General features: G+C 38.9%; 1 pseudogene; it reads left to right on the top strand.

Moving 5' to 3' along the window:
• The first annotated feature begins 5634 nt into the window (after nt 1-5634).
• Nucleotides 5635-6231, top strand: LOC110591497 (annotated as a pseudogene).
• The last annotated feature ends 11897 nt before the right edge of the window (nt 6232-18128 follow it).

Raw genomic sequence — 18128 nt, 5'->3', positions numbered from 1 at the left:
TAGGAATTAATGATGTACTCTTCTGCTCTCCTGTCAGAGACAGTGTTCTTTATAGTCTACTTGTGAGAATGCAAATTAGTACAACTTCTATAGAGAACAATTTGCTAATACTTGTCAAAAATACAAGGTCACATACACATTGACTCAGCAACTCCACATTAGGTGCTAACCTTATGGGTAAAATAAATAAATATACTTATTGATATATGTACAGGGTTATTCACTGCATGAAATAAAAGATTAGAAGCAATCTAAAAGTCCACTAATAGGGAGAGGGTCAGTTATAAAAATTATGGTACTTTCATATAATGGTATACTAAGCACCCATATTTAAGAAGGGGAAACTCTTTATGTATTGATATAGAACGATCTCCAAAATATATTAAGTTAAACAACAAACACGTGGTGATAATTTAAAAAATCTTAAGATACAAAGCAGTATGTTTAATATGCATTTGTATTAAGAGGGGGCAAAGAATATCTTTTGCTTGTGTGTACATCAACTATCTCTGCAAGGGTAAGTAAGAAATTGCTATCAGAGGAGGGGAACTGGGTGCCTGAATTTTAAACTATATAAATGTATTGCCTACTCAAAAATAATAAAAAAAAAATTAAAAGCTGGTGCTTCTCAACTAGGCAAAACTGAACATTCACCCGTGCTGAAGCTTTTCTATCAGGGATGATGGATTTATGCTGGTTTACCCTTCCACACTCTTTCCATCTGCTCTTTGCTATGCAAGCAGGTTAGTCTGGCCATGAAACTAGTTAAAGGAAACCATAATTCCCTTATCTATCCTGGCTATCTACAAGCTCCACACTAGGCAATGTAATTATTTTTCAAAGTCAACAGCTGACAAATGCTTTTTAAAGTGATGCCTGTTGGGCCACCAAAAAAAAAAAAAAGTTTACTTAAGTTTCTTTTCCCAGACTCTCTGACTCCTGTTTATCAGTTGATTTCTTTTTCACCCTCTTTCCTATTGCTGGTAGCTCTAGCAGCTGGTTCTCAAATTATATACATCCCTCAAACAATATATCCAAGAATGACTGAAAGCCAAATTCTATGAAATTGGGTCAAAACATTGATGAAAATGATTATTTTGTCTATATGATGAGAATTAACTAAATGTAAAGATATAAAGTTTAGAATACATATTTTAATTGCCAGTTATCAAGTCCACCTCTTCAAACGCTACCCGGCTTCCCTGAATGGATCGCATCTCACATCAGGCCACCTTACTTGCTCTTGATCATCAGTTCCAAAAACCTGCCCTCCACTTGCTGCTAATGTTATCTTTCTAAAACAAACATACAGATATGACACTTCTCGGTGCAAAACAATTTAAGGGTTCTCCATTACCTGTAAAATAAGATACACTCTCCTTAGCCCAGTTTAAAAAACTGTCCTTCATTCTCTGATTCATTTCCCTTTCATGACTGGTGTCCTCTCTCATTATCACTTGGCAGACCTTGTATGTTACTTTTCTTCCAACAGGTTTCAAAGAAGACTTATCTTCATTTTTACAGAGGAGAAAACTGGGGTTCCAAAAAATCCAGCTCACCCAAGTTGTGTGTTTAATAAGTGGAAGAGTTGGAATCCAAGACCAAGTGAGTCCAATTCCCAAATTCTACTGCCTCCAAGAGCATGGGAATGGGAGGTAAAAATGAACTCACTATATATGCAGATAAAAGAGAAGACAGCAAGTGAGTAAATTTGAAAAGCACTTTTGAAAGATAACTTTCCCGAAGACCTTCTCTGATAACATCAACCAAAAGCAACTACCCAGTCTCTCATCTCCTATAGCAGCTTGTTTATTGTTTTAGTGACCTCAGCGCACTGAGGACATTTTGCCTCATTCTCGGTTCTCCAGGCAGGAGGCACAGCCTGCTCAAAGGCAAAAGCTTGTGGGGCAGAGTGAAGAGTTCAGCCTGACAACTGGAGCTGTGTAGGAGGGGACGTTAGAGAAGGAAGGTACAGGGATCACACAGGGCTTCTTGAGGTCTTTGTGCATGCGTCTGTCACTCTCTCAGGCAGGTCCTTCTAGACTAGGCTACTGCTAAATTGCAAGTCTTCTGACTTCCCACTCTGTCACTTCGAAAGTTCTACTATGATTACTGGTTTTGTTTTGTTTTTTTCCATAGCACTAATCACTTTTTAAAATGCTGAAACATTTACCCTACTTATTGTGAGTATCATATATTGACTGTTTTCTGGACATGCAGGCTGGAATGCAGGCTCTAAGAGGGCAGCATTTTTATCTACTTTTGCTCATTTTTATAGCCCAAATGCCTAGTGAAGTGAACAACCCATAATAAGCTCTCACAAACACGTGTTGAATGAACGGATGTTGCCTTTTGCATTTCAGCCTACCTTTATCATATGTCATAGTTTCTATGATTTTCATTTAGTTTCTACTGGCATTTGAAGATAGATTTTTCCTTGAGGACATACATATACAGCCAAGGTAACCATATATTCTAGAAGTTTTGGGGGGGGGAATGTAGTTAAAAATACTGAGTTATATTACCACCATAAGTATTCTTGTACATGCCTCAATTTTCATTTAAGAAGATGTGGTCTTAACAAAAAAGGACACACACGGTATGTATATATCTTTTGTTCTTTTTTCCTGTCAGCTAATTTAGACAACAAATTCTATTCCTCCAAAGATATCTACTGTGTATGGAGATGGGCATCTTCTTATTCCAACTCTAGATGGGGTATGTCTTATCTGGGTGCTTGTATGTAACTGATTACAATGTCTCTTTTTGCTTAAAATACTGAGGAGAACATGTAATATATAAATGAATTTATAGAAAAATACCAAGCATTAAACACAATTGTTTCAGATGTCTTTCCAACCTAGAAAATACTTACATTTGCTCTTCCGATTTTTAAAAACATTTCTTAAAACTTTGTGATGAATTCACTAAGGTAATAGGCTAGGAACATATCCTAACACTAAAATCCCAGATTACTATGATTTGGTACAAGTTTAAACGTTAAAATGTTGTTTGATTTCCAATAACATTTCAGCTGATGCTTATTTACTATACTATCATTGGACCAACCTTCCTTCCTTCCCTTTTTCCCTCTTCTTCTCCCCCCTCCCACTTTTTTTTTTAGTTGGTATAAATCTAATTTATTTGCCAATATTTTATAATAAATCATAAAGCAAGAAAATAAATTAATATGCTGCTTTTCATCACTTACATTGTAACCATCTTACATACTTTGTAGCCAAAATTATAAGACATGAAAATTTTTAAGAAGCTTCCTAGGTGAAGCTGACAAGTCTACAGTGTTAAGAACCACCATATTATATCGTAACCTCATCAGGTAAATTAACACAAAACACCATATTTGCTTATTTAATTGGCAAAGATTAAAAATATTGTTCAATGTTTGCAAGGGTGGGGTGAGAATGGCATTCTCAGTCATGTTATAGGTGCACAAATTGATGAAGAACACTGCAAATATCTATACTCTTTGAACCAATAATTCTACCAAGAAGTGAGCCTAAAAAAGCAAACAAAATAACTGGAAAGGGTTTATGGGTTTCATTGTAGGGCTATAAGTAGAAGCTCTCTACATAACCTCCACCTAGTTGATGAGCTTTCTACTTCCAGGATAAGATTTACTGATGGAGCTCATGACTCATGGAACCTTGGCAGCTGGTGAGCCTGCCTGGTTCTGCTCCTGTTAACTCATGCTGTATGAAAACTGAGAGTCAGTGCCTCTGCTTGAACTTGTTCATACCATTTGTCTTTATTCTTGTCACCACATAATTTGACTATATTCCATTAAAAAACGGTGAAACTAGAGTGCAAAAGTGTTTTTGTTTCTTTGAAACTAAGTTGAATGGTTTGATAAAAACCTGACAAAGGTGGGTCGCTAAAAAAATGTAGCTATTGAGTTAGGAGTAAGACAGCTGTGAAAGAGGAAAGTAATTATGAACACTTAACATTCTTATTCTTAATTAGGGATATTTTGCTTCACTGTAAAAACTGAAGTAGAAACATACTGAGGGTCCATGATGAATTTATGTAAGAAAGAGGATGCAAAACTCCAACCAGTGGTTCCATCCTCAAAGAAAATATCTGCCCTGTGTCCAAAGGCTAGGGAATGATGCAAATTCAAATGTTTTAAGTTGGAAGAAAAATCTTAAGAATATATGTATTGTTTTTATAATTCCTCATTTTTCTCTGATTGTTGATCAGTTGTATCAACAAATCATGATGCTATAGATATAGGCTGCAAGAAATATATATCTAATATGCAGAAAATATTTATGTAGAAAAAATATAAGAAGGAAATATATGAAAATATATGGGTCTGATTTATGGTGAGATTATGGGTGATTTTTAAAACTTTATTCTTTTGTAGTTTTAAAACCTTGTAAATGTGGTCTTATTCAATGGTGTAAAATGTGGCAAAAAATGTAAAGAAAAGTAAGAACGGAGAAACAAGATTCCTACCAAATCGGACCCCAAAGCCCCAAGGTTTCACATTTTATAATCTGTGTTAAATCTCTGAGTTTCCCCTTGCTAAGAATATTCACAGTGCAAAAAGTGGGAAGGCTGAAGCTGCACTTCTAGATCTTGTTTTATCTCAACGTTCTCTCTCAGTTTTCAGATATTACACCTGCTCTTTGCCTAACCCAGTTCTGCATGAGTCCCAAGTACATAATTAGACTCCACAAGGTATGTGGGAAGAGATCTGGGGTTAAGCTTGCTCTGCTGAGGCAGTCCTGTATGTTCCTGCTTTAGAGTGAGTACTTAACCAGCTTTAGAAGGTCAACAATCACCCTGACCTACAGGCACGTGATGGCTCTGCTTCAAGAACATTAACATGCCTTTTCTGGGAGTTGCTTATCACTGCTTCTCATTGGTCCTTGACATTCTTTCCTAGCTGGGCCCCAGTCAGTCTCTGGTATCTGGTTTAAGCCTTTTAGATGCCACGGTTATTTCTTTTCTACTTCTCGCTTTGAGAAGTATTATCTTCTGTTTTTTAATGTCTGTAAGTGCTCCATGCTTTGACCTTGAATGACTGGGAATCTCTGAGCTGTACAGGGGGAAGGAATTCAGAGAAACAAATAGAAATGTACAGATGTGGGGAGAATATAGCATTCATTCAGGGAGGGTGGGGGCTGTCCTGGAAGTGCCAACACTGAGTACTCCTAAGCAGGGGTATCTCTGAAAATAGTTATCAGCTAGTACACACCTGGCTGTGCCTGACTTGTCAGTTTGGATGCTCTTCGTGAAACAACTGTTACTGGTATGGAGTCACATACAAGTGGCTGTGGGGAGCCAAGAGCTGAGATGTTAGGTTGGCTGAGACCGGAAAGTCTTAACGGCATTGTTAACAGATTTGGGCTTTTTGGTAGGCAGTAGGAAGTTACTACATGATTTCCAACAGGCCACTGAAGCAATTAGGAAGTTTATAAAGGAAGCCGATTTTAATTTGTACCAACCAGCAGGGAAGAGTCCACAGGTAGGGAGGTCAATTATGAGGCTACTGCTACATAAGAGGTAAGGAGGAATCTATCGATGTTAGAATAAATATAAAGAAAAAAGAGGGCGTCTTCTTCCTGCCTTGTCTTCGGCGTTTTTGTTCTCAGAACTGCCGACAGCAAGATGTCTTCAGGAAATGCCAAAATTGGGCATCGTGCCCCCAACTTCAAAGCCACGGCTGTTATGCCAGATGGCCAGTTCAAAGACCTCAGCCTATCTGACTACAAAGGAAAATACATTGTGTTCTTCTTTTACCCTCTTGACTTCACCTTTGTGTGCCCCATGGAGATCACTGCTTTCAGTGACAGGGCAGAAGAATTTAAGAAACTCAACTGTCAAGTGATTGGTGCCTCTGTGGATTCTCATTTCTGTCACCTGGCATGGATTAACACACCCAAGAACCAAGGAGGACTGGGACCCATGAACATTCCCTTGGTATCAGACCCCAAGTGTACCATTGCTCAGGACTATGGAGTCTTAAAGGCTGATGAAGGCATCTCGTTCAGGGGCCTCTTTATCATTGATGATAAAGGTATCCTTAGGCAGATCACTATCATGTATCCTGTCGGCCGTTCTGTGGATGAGACTCTGTGACTGGTTCAGGCCTTTCAGTTTATCGACAAGCATGGGGAAGTGTGCCCAGCTGGCTGGAAGCCTGGAAGTGATACCATGAAGTCTGATGTCCAGAAGAGCAAATAATATTTCTCTAAGCAGAAGTGAGCGCCGGGTCATTTTAGGGCTGGGTGGCAGTGGATGGCCATGAAAACAAAATCTCTTTTGTACTATTGTCATGCTTAGAACATAAGACTTTAGACTCTCTGCAGATGTGGTATGGGGACAGGACAGGCCTTTCTTGCAGGGGTTGGGGAGGCCAGCCTTTCTTCCTCTGGAGAGACTGGCCTGAGCTGTTACGGGGCAGGCCAACTGTTATGTACAGTAGTAGGGCATCACTTTTTGTCTTTTGTTGTTTCTATTAAACCTGAACTGAGAAGAAAAAAAAAAGAAAAAAGAAAAAAGGGATATGAAAACTATGGCTGAGGTGGCATTGGAGTGTCTAGTGATGGGTGGCGTATAGGAAGCCAGGCTAGGAAAAAAAATCAAGGATGATCCCAAGATTTCAAATCAGTGATTAGGAGAATGTTGGGGGAGGCCATCAAGATGACTCAAAACAGGAAACAAAGCTAGACTAGATTTCTAATGGGTGGCAGTGTGGAGGATGGGGGAATGGCATGCAAGGGGAGCTTCAGCCACTCTTAGCACTGCCGTCTCTCTCTCTCTGTCTCCAAGTCACTCCCAATAAACATATAATCCAATGAAAATAGTGCACTTAATATACAGCCTCCATTTCCAAGTACGTTGGTCCTGCAATTCCCTTTTATATAAAAATTCTGGAGCCATTACTAAGGTGCATGAGCAGTGAACGATGGAAATTGTAGGCTTACAGACAAAGTGTGCTGGAGCTGGCCCACAAAACTGGTTGTGTTCATCTCTTTCCTACTCTGTTATCATGAACATCATCATATAGGTAGCCTGAAATTGGCCATGGAGGGAATATTTACACCACAGAAATTGGCAAACTGCAAATCTGGATGCTTTTCTCCCAGAGAGCCTGTTGTTGAATGTTTTATACCTCTCTTGAGCAATTGGCTATGAAATTTTTTTAAAAAGTAAAATTTTATAAAAGCTCTTGAATGATTATAAGGCAACATTTAAAAATATCAGTTGGAAGGAGAAAGAGCCGCACATATGATTTTCAGGTATGCTTGATATACATGGCTATCAAGGTTCATGAAAGGTGGGATGGTGGGATTTACTCCCACCCAGAGGGATCTCTGAACATTCCTAAGTTAATCACTGGTTCCCTGAGGGGAAAACTTCTGATTTCTCAAACAATATTTAATACTCTGGCACAAATTATGTTTTCAAAGATGACCACTGTGGGTGGTTCCTGCTCTCATGCTCCCAACTGACAATGGTCCCACTGGATTTCCTCTACAAATTTGGTTAACAATTCAACTGAGCAATAATGAATTTTTTTCAGCGGGCTAGCATGCTGAATGTGTGAAGCAGTTATTAAAGAGCAAATCACCTCAATACTGTATACCACTAAACTTTTTCAGGGCGCCTTTCTGGAACTAGGTCTGTGTTAAAATGTCCACCCCACCCCTATACAATCTCATCTTCTTGGTGTCTCCTCCCTCTTCCAAAAGGCTACTGTAGTTTGTTCACTCTTCTTATAATGAATGACTTCTAAGGCTTAATTCCTCAGCTATGAAATTTATTACAGAAATTGTTCATTAGAGGGCACCTGGGTGGCTCAGTCATTAAGCATCTGCCTTCGGCTCAGGTCACGATCTCAGGGTCCTGGGATCGAGCCCCACATGGGGCTCGCTGCTCAGCAGGGAGCCTGCTTCTCTCTCTCCCACTCCCCCTGCTTGTGTTCCCTCTCTCACTGTGTCTCTCTCTGTCAAATAAATAAAATCTTAAAAAAAAAAAAAAAAGAAATTGTTCATTAGAGCAGGCATGGATATAAGAGGTGATTGTGCCTGAATGACATTTGGTTGGATGGATATAAGAGGTGATTATGCCTGAATGACATTTTGGTTGGATTAAGGTTAAGATACCCATTATTTAGAACCATATTCTCCTATTCAGGGCAAGATGCAGTTCTTCAAGCCTACTCAAGGATTAGAAAAAACAATAGATTGTACAATAGGGATTCCCATTTATTCTCAAGGAAACTATTAGGTGCTACAAAAGAATCCAGTCTCTTGCTATGTGGTTTGATACGTAAGTGGTGCTCAAAAATGTTTCTGGAAAGAAAGGAATATTTTTCTGTAGCAGTAGGGTTCCACCGCATGAAGCTTTAAACAAATATTTGAGGAACTACGGGAATACTTTTGCTTAAAATAGTTTTAGAACTGTCAGATAACATTTAATCAATAGCATGGAAATCTTGAGCATTTGTTCATTCTCTTAGTCATCTTGAGTATCTTTATTTCTCATTTGGAGAGAAAGTACTTCACAAGATTTGTTGATTATCATTTTAAAATTACCAAAATAGAACAGATAGTGACATTAAAAAGTTAAAGGAAGTGAAGAAAGGGAGGTGGTAAATTTATCCACCATAAAAAGGACAAAATAGTGGGAGAAATACAGAGAAAAGGGCTTCTCCTTATCTGGTGGTGACGGTATAGCTTGCTCCCCAGGGACGAAGAAGGTGGATTAACACTGATGACTTCTGAGATCTATGTAAAATCTGGTGACTAGATAAGTCTCCCTGTGATTTGCTTTTATGCTAAGGAAACAAAGGTCAGTTAACTAGAATCAAATAACTCACCCAAATTGCCAGACAAATGTAGTATCTCGCTGGCTTTAGAAATACAAATGGTTTATGTTTTCTTATTCTTGCAAACACTTTGTTTTTCCTGTATGTATTTCACCATATTTGGCATTTTTAGATGTTTGCTTACCATGGCATCCCTCCTACAAATCTCATGCATAATGATACACAGGAGAAATAAAAACTAATCACGTATATTGCTAAGGGCCAAGTGAATGAAACAAAACATGAAGTACAATGCAGAAGGTGGAACTAGGTGCAGCTAAAAAAGATGTGTGCATTGCAGAAGTGGCAACTGAGGGAGAAGGCAAACATTACAGAGGGTGCAATGCTCAGGGATAGGTACAGTGGTCAGGTGGTGAATCAAGAGGATTTGATTAATATTATGAATACAATATGTCAGACTAAGGAAAGTTGAACTATTGTCTTGAAGAGTGTACACTCCATCATATAGGTTAGTGATGTGTTATTGACGTAGAAACGTATTTTATTGAGCACTTACTTTGCTCCAGGTTTTCTTATGTCCTAAAGGCTTCATAAGCATTATCTCATTTAAAACCCACAATAATCTTGAGGTAGTACTCATTTAACTCACTTTTTTTAAAATAGTATTTTTTTTTAAGATTTTATTTATTTATTTGAGAGACAGCAAGAGCGAGAGAGAGAGAGAGAGAGACCATGAGCGGGTGAGAGGTAGAGGAAGAAGCGGACTCCCCACTGAGCAGGGAGCCTAATGTGGGGCTTGATCCCGGGACTCCAGGATCACGACCTGAGCCGAAGGCAGACGCTTAAGTGACTGAGCCACCCAGGCGCCCTACATTTAACTCACATTTTATAGCTGATGAAGCTCAGGAAATTTAATTAACTTACCCAAAGTCAATAGCTAATAAGCAATCCCACTGACTTCAGAGTTCAAATTCTTTCGGCTCACAGAAATGCTAGGACAAGGAATGAAGTGCATAGGATAGGAATGGCAGCACAAAGACCAGTTGCCAGTACATGGGAAATATGGGATAATTAGGGGGAGAGGAGTATAGAAGATGGATAAGTGGTTAAAACAATAGCCTGGACAAGCAGTGAGAACAGAAGTAGAAAGAGAAAAACATGGATGCAGCACATTTTCTGAGGGAAGAATTACCAGGACTTGGACTCTTACTGGTTAGGGAGGATGATGGAGAAAACAAGGACCTGGAGCCTGGGCCTGAATATTGGTGGAAAGGCTGTAAAAATTGTTTCTAATAGAAGACTTCAGGAAGTGGATGGAAGGGGGAAGGCAGTAGTCACAAAATGGCAATTGCTGGTGCTGGGTGTTGAGATAGGTTATACTGTACCACACCACATACAAATTCCTAGTCCCATAAGGAATTTTCTTTCAGTTTTATGGTCAGTCATACCATTATGGTGGTCATAATAATGATAGCACTTACAATTTTACGATTTACAAAAAGGAAATATTTTTTTCACATTTCAGTTATTTTGGGGGTATTCAACTCAAACTTCCATTTCCGCTGATTTTGTCTGGTACTTTTTCATGTCATGTTTCTAATTATTTTAAAATAATTGTGGCTAATGGGAATTTTGCTTCAGTGGAATATTTAGGATATCACAAATTTTTTTCTGTAAATATATCAGTTATACCAGTGAATTTCAAGCTTTTTGGATACAATCCAATATATAAAAAGTTATATCACAACCCAGTACACACATTTATATCCAAATGTTTAGTCCACTAAGATAAAATGTTATAAAAACAATACTTATCTTCTAATATTTTATCTTCCATTCCATTTAAAAATGCTGACTGAAATCTACCAAACTGATAACCATAGTGAGCCACAGATAGAAAAACAGGGAGATTAACTTAGAGCTCCGTATAAGAGATAACCATGTTTAGCTTGAGTCTCTGGTGCCTAGCACAAAATCTAACAAACAGAACTTTAGAAATGATGAAAACAAGAAAGAGGGAGGGAATCACAATTTTTTGGTAGGTCATTTATTTTCCTTAGTTTTTTAAAAAAGATTTTATTTATTTAATTGACAGAGAGAGAGAGTGAGAACAAGCGGTGGGGGGGAGGCAGCAGAGGGAGAGAGAGAAGCAGGCTCCCTGCTGAGCAGGGAGCCAACGTGGGGCTCGATCCCAGGACCCTGGGATCATGACTGAGCCAAAGGCAGATGCTTAACTGACTGAGCCACCCAGGCGCCCCTATTTTTCTTACTTTAAAAAAGATTTGGTAAATCCATTACATGGCAATTTTACTCAGTTTATTTCATCTGCAAATTTAGTAAATTTGTTCCCAAGTCCTAAACTCAAGTTAATGGATAATCCCAATTATAGCATTAGTCCAACAGTCACTACAAATTGAGATTTAAATCTCCAGAAGGTCATGGACCTTGGATAGGAGCTATAGATGTGGCCACAGGAGCTGTAGCCTCTTTGGCAAGTGCCATGTCCTGGACACTTCTACATTTCCCAGTAAGAGACCAGGCCAACTGTGTGCATGTGTGTGTGTGTGCACCCCCACATGGGGCTATAGGGGTGGGGGTGGAAGGCAACTAATCTAAGAGTAAAACAGTGCTTGTCTAAGAAGAGAGCTTGAGTACAAGCTAGGGTTGGCCCTCTGATTTGAGTAATTGAACAGAAGCTGGATATCTAATTTTAAATTTTTACCAATGATGTCTACACTTTACTATTCAAGATATTATAATCAATAACAAAATAATAACAACCTGCCTAGAGCCAGCAGCCACTTAATGCTAGAGGGAATTAGCACATTCTTTGACCTTTGGTTGTATTTGAGTATCTTGGAATCTGTAGAAAAAAAGGAGTCAAAACAGAGATAAAAGGCTAAAGGATAACTTTCCTCTTCCTTCCTCAGAACAGATTCCCTAACAGTTGGATAAGATTTGCTCTGGCAGTTTTCTGCCCTGGCCAACATGATAATAATTGCATCCATTTTTGGAGGAGGAATGGAATGCAACCCTCCTTCCTCCTCACTCCCTTCCTACCAACTCCGTGAGGAACTGCAGAAAAAATTATTGTGCAACCCCTTCCTTGGTTGTTATTTATACCTTCCTTAATGAAACAGACCTTTGTTTGCCTCCTTGTCCACGTCATCAGTAATGACGAACTGTAACACCGTCACTGTAATGCAATCTGGGATCCTGATCAGACTGGTTAATATTTGCAGATACATTTCACAAAGAAACAGGAAAAACAAAACCCCAATCTGTCTAACTGATCTTAGCAGTGGACCGGTTTTATGTAGAGCTCTCAGTTCCATAATGAATAATGTCTATAATTAACCTAGGCCAGGCAGGCAATTTCAAGGGAAAGTTCTGTGAGCCTTACCTGTCTCAGGAGAATTGAATTCCAGGAAATTCTTGCTTAAATTAGTAGAACAGGGATAAACAGTGTGATCTGTCATGACGCCTAGAACTATCTTGTCCTCGGGCCACATAAAAAATAACATAGAGTATTTTTTTGATACTAAATAATGAATTTTGAACATGCCCATCATTCTTTCACAAATATTTACTGGTCAGCTATTATGCACCAGGTATGATCACGTACAATTATATTTTATACAACTTTTACTCTTATTTATTCTGCGAATTGTCTATACCCTGATCTTTAGGTCCCTTTTGGAATATTTATTTTAATTCGATTATTGTAGCTTTTGCTAATGGTATTCTAATGCATATTTAATGGAATCTTTCTTAATTATAAATCCCCTTCATTAATTACGGTTGTACTAGCCACTTCTATTTTTACCTAAAATTTGGATGTCCTTTTCCTTATTATTTATATATGCAAAGAGATTAGATGAAAAGGATGCCATCAGCAGTTAGTGTCTTTTAAAAAATTTCTTACAACAGAAATAGGTATATCTGAAATGATATCCTGTTTATAGGAATTTATAAAAATGGAAGGATGGGCCATAATGGCCCATGAGGAGAGGGATAGAAGTGAGGTAGAAGGATAAGGAGAAATTAATTATTATTTAATTAACTAAACAAAGAGGGTCCTTCATAGGGCAGTGCTCATAGATTGAGTTGAGAAATATGATTAATTCAACCATCAGCAATATGAGGGGAAGGTACAGAGATTTCCCATGTACCCCTGCCCCACACATGCACAGCCTCCCCCACCATCAACATTCCCCACCAGAGTGGCACATCTGTTACAACTGATGAACCTAAATTGACACATCATAATTACCCAATGACAATAGTTTACATTAGGGTTCATTCTTGGTCTTGTACATTCTGTAGGTTTGGTCAAATGTATAGTGACATAGATCCATCATCATGATATCATACAGGGTATTTTCACTGCCCTAGAAATCTGTGCTGCACCTGTTCATCCCTTTCTTCACCTCTCACTGCCCCACCAACTCCTGGAAAATAACTGATCTTTTTACTGTCTTCCAATATTTTGTTTTCCCCAAAATGTCAGATAGTCAGAATCCTACAGTATGTACCCTTTTCAAATTGGCTTCTTTCACTTAGTAATATGGATTTAAAATTCTTCTGACTTTTCATGGGATTTCATTTCTTCTGAGCACTTAATAATACTTTACTGTCTGTCTATACTCCATTTACCCACTGAAAGACAGCTTGGCTTCTTCCAAGTTTTGGTAATTATGAATAAAACTTCTATAAACATCCATGTGCAGCTTTTTGTGCGGATATAAATTTTCAACTCCTTTGGGTAAATACCAAACAGTGCAACTGCTGGATTGTATGGTAAAAATCTGCAAAATTGTCTTTCGAAGCAGCTGTGCCATTTTGCATTCCCAGTAGCAATGAATAAGTTCCCATTGCTCTCCATATTCTTGTCAGTATTTAGTGTTGTCATTGTTTTGGATTTTAGCCATTCTAATTAGTATATGGTGGTATCTCATTTTTGTTTAAATTTGCATTTTCCTGATGACACAATGTAAAGCATTTTCTCGTAAGCTGGTTTGCTATCTGTATGTCTTCTTCAGTGAAGTGTCTGTTAAGCTCTTTGGCCCATTTTTTTCTGATTGTTTTCTTAGTGTTGAGTTTTAAGAGTTCTTTGTATATTTTGAATAACAGTATTTTATCAGATATATCTTTGCAAATATTTGCAATAATGTCTCTTGTTAACCAAATATCAGTCTGTGTCTTGTCTTCTAATTCCTTTGACGTTATCTTTTGCATAGCAGAAGTTTTTAATTTTAATGAGGTTCAGCTTGTCAATTCTTTCATGGATGATGCCTTTGGTGTTGTATCTAAAATGTCATTGTTATACCCAAGGTCATCGAGGGATTTTGTATTCTACATTTAACACTTAGGTCTATGACCTATTTTGAGTTAATTTTTATAAAGGGTGTAAGGTCTGTGTATAGATTCATTTTCCTTTCTTTTCTTTTTTTTTTTAATTTTTGCATGTGGATGTCCAGTTGTTCCAGCACCATTTGTTGAAAAGACTATCTTTGCTCCATTGTATTGCCTTTGCTCTTTTGTCAAAGATCAGCTGACTATATTTGTGGGCCTATTGCTAGACTCTGACAACAACAATTTTTCATTGATCTACTTGTCTATTCTTTCCCCAATACCAGACTGTCTTGATTACTGTAGCTTTATAGTAAGTCTTGAATTTGGGTAGAGTTAGTCCTCCAACTTTGTTCTCCTTCAAAACTATGTTGGCTATTCTAGGTCTTTTGCCTCTCCATATAAACTTTAGAATGAGTTTGTCGATACCAAAATAACTTGCTGTGATTTTGATTGGGATTGCATTGAATCTATAGATCAAATTGAGAACTGACGTCTTGACAATGTTGACACTTCCTATCCATGAAAATGGAATACCTCTCCATTTATTTAGTTCTTTGATTTTGTTCACCAAGTTATTAGTTTTCTACATATAGATCTTGTATATATTTTGTTAGTTTTATACCTAAGCATTTCACTTATTTGGGGTGCTAGTGTAAATGGCAGTTAATTTTTTTTAAAGATTTTATTTATTTATTTGACAGAGAGAGAGAGGGAGAGACTGAGAGAACAAGTGGGAGGAGGGGCAGAGGGAGAAGCAGACTCCCCACTGAGCAGGGAGCCCAACTCGGTACTCGGTCCCAGGACCCTGGGATCATGACCTGAGCCAAAGGCAGACACTTAACCAACTGAGCCACCCAGGCACCCAATGGCAGTTAATTTCTTTTAAAAGCTAGACATCTTTCTTATGTTCCTCTACAGAAATCACAGCAATCTGTTACTCATGAGAAATATATTCTCCCTTCACCCACCCTAAAGTCTTTAAGGATAAAAGCAAAGAAACATAAATGCATTAAAAGATAATGTGAGTGTACTGCAAAGTGTAAAGAAACGAGGAAAGAAGTTACAAATTATTGTCAGGCATACTGACATAGTGCAGTGTTTTCTAGCCTCTTCCCTATTACTCCCATGATGGCAGTTCAAAGGCAAAGGTATCATTTCTCCTACCCTCATCTGTGGAGTGGACATGTTGGCTGGGTAGAGCTCTGCCTGCTGAAAATCCAGCAGAAGATGGGCTCCTGCAGCTCTAGATGGAGCCCATAATTAATATTCCCATGGTGGGGGTGCCTGGGTGGCTCAGCTGGTTAAACATCAACTCTTGACTCTGGCTCACGGTCTTGGGGTCATGGGATCAAGCATGGATTCTCTCTTTTCCTATCTCTGCCCCTCCTGCCCGCCCCCCACCGGACCGGTGCACATGCACTTTCTCTCTCAAAAAAAAAAAAAATTCCCATGGTGGGGAATAGGGAGAATATTTTTATGAAATGATAGCTCCATAAGGATATGTGTCAAATATGCTTGTTTAGATGGACCTAAATATAAAAATTTTCCATTGTAACAATTTTTAATGTCTTTTTTTTTTTTTTTTTTTTCTGTTCAACAATTCATTCCGATACATAAGCTTCTCACGTATCTTGGGAGGGGCCTTCAGCTCAAACAAAATTTCTTCTCCTAGAACCATTTAATTTAGTGCGGGTATTGTGGCCTCAGAAGAGTCCCTTCTCCAACACAGTGGCTTCTGAGGCCAAAGCTGGATTCTAAGAATGGTTCAGCAATTTTAGATCCCAGCCCATATGGTGACCAGGGTGGCCAGTGTTCCCTTTATTTGTGAGCTAAACCCCTGGGAGAAGTGGCAGATTCTGCCCTTGTGGGCACTCTGTCTGGGTGAGGGGCAAGATGATCCTAGGGGGAGGCACGCGAGACCTGCAAGAGCAGAACACTCATCACCACAGGTCAGTCTGAAGTTTACAAACTGGACAGGCCAGAGGAGGGGCCAGGACCCCCAGAGAAAGCAGTAGTGAACTCTTTTCTGCTTCAGAATTGCTTGTGCTTTGCTCGTGCTGACCCAGATGTCATTCCATGTGGCTGCCTACCTATTATCACTCCCCTAATCAGATCTACTGCTTAGCTTTGCCCCCTTTATCATGAAACCTTGTAGAGTCAGTCAACAATACTGACTCTCAGATTACTTGTCTGCAGGAGACTGTCATGTCTGCCCTGTCCATTGACTCCCAAGCCACCTGATGTGGGCATCTTAGTCATTCCAAATTCGTTTTTTCCATCGTCTGTCCTTGGGTGTCTGAGGCCCCAGGATATATCATCTTATCACCAGTTGTCTATTATTTGACTCATAAAACCCAACCTTCATCACTGGATTCCACCCAGTGTCACACTGTGATCACTGGTAACCTTGAGGTGGATGGATCCAAAAGATTCTGCTTTTATCTTAATTGACTTCTTAGCCATATTCAACACATGCCCCTTTCTTCTTTGAAACACATGCTTTTCATGGCCTCCATGACCCACAGTCTATTTGTTTGTTTGTTTGTTTTCTTTCTGTCTTGTCCATCTTGGGTAACATTTTGTCCTCAACTCTGAATGCCAGAGTTCAGCAGATTTATTCCTTGGCCTTTTATACTACCATCTTTCCTCCCTGGGTTATCATACCTAATCCCACAGCTTTATAATCCACCTTATCAGTTACCTATTGCTGCAATATTGTTATGTAACAAACTATCCTGGAACTCAGTGTCAGACAGCAGGGAGTATTTTCAGAGTGAGAAAACTGAGGCTCTATGAGAAAAATTAACTTCTAAGAGACATAAGTGGCATGAGCCTCTAAACCTGATTACTGCATTTTCCACTGTCTTAAGAGAACTTAGAAAGAAACCATCATAGCCACCTCACTTCTATCAACAGCCATTGCCGAGCAATCACAAGTGCCTTTAATGTCTCTTGTTAATCTTCTTTATTTGATTCTTAAATGAGAACTTTCATCCATTTGCCACAACTATAATATATTCAATTTTCCTTCTCTCTTCAAACCATTGTAAATGGCTAGTCCCTATGGAATTATTCATTATATCTCATTTTCAAGTTTGGTATAATAAAATGTTACTCATTTGGAATAAAGGAGGTATCCATTAGGATTCCTTGGTAGCACAAAGCAATAAATGATCCTGGCTAACTTACAGAGAAGAGAACTTTGTTGGAGTAACAATAACAAACACCTATCTCATTTACTCTGATTAGCCACTGTTCTAAGCAATGGGCTCATTAATTCCTAGAAAACCCAAATCCAAGCTGTGTGGCTCCAGAGTCTTAGACACTAGAGCCTATCCAAGATTATGGGGAAGTAATAGAATTAAAAGGAAGGCTACAAAGGTAGGTTCAGAAGACGGTAGAAACCAGGGTATATCCCTCATCAGGGATAAAGAACTCTAATTACCCCCCCAAACACCCGTATCAGTTAAAGCCTCCAGATTCAAAGTCCTCAGAGAGAGACCCAATTAGTCCTTATATAGGAGAGGGCAGGGCACCTTCACTGATAGTTCTACTAAGGCTGCATGAAAAGGGGAAAAATCAATTCCCCAAGAGGAAATGGGAGTGTTGTTATAAAAGCATGGGGACTTGGGAGAAGTGGGCAGCAAAAAGTGCCCATACATGGAGCGTGAAGGAAAAGAAGATTTTTATTCATATTAACAAAAAGTTCATGGTGGCATTTGTGTGAGAGATCCCTCAATTCCTTTAAGAACATGTCCTCAGTAGACAACCTTACTTGGAAGAGAGATCTGTACTCCTTTCTGGCTACTACCCCCATTCCAAGCCCACTCTGTAGAGTCCATGTTCTTCCCCTTGAGCTGGATCACAGAATGGCTGAATATCTATCATCACTGAAACACTCTTCCCTAACCCCATGCAGCTATTAATTCCTATGTAATTCCTATATAGCTCTGATTCCTTCACAGTCCAACTT

This window comes from Neomonachus schauinslandi, chromosome 2 (genome assembly GCF_002201575.2).
Source record: "Neomonachus schauinslandi chromosome 2, ASM220157v2, whole genome shotgun sequence".
Lineage (NCBI taxonomy): Eukaryota > Metazoa > Chordata > Mammalia > Carnivora > Phocidae > Neomonachus > Neomonachus schauinslandi.
This window is presented reverse-complemented; position numbering and strand designations above follow the sequence as displayed.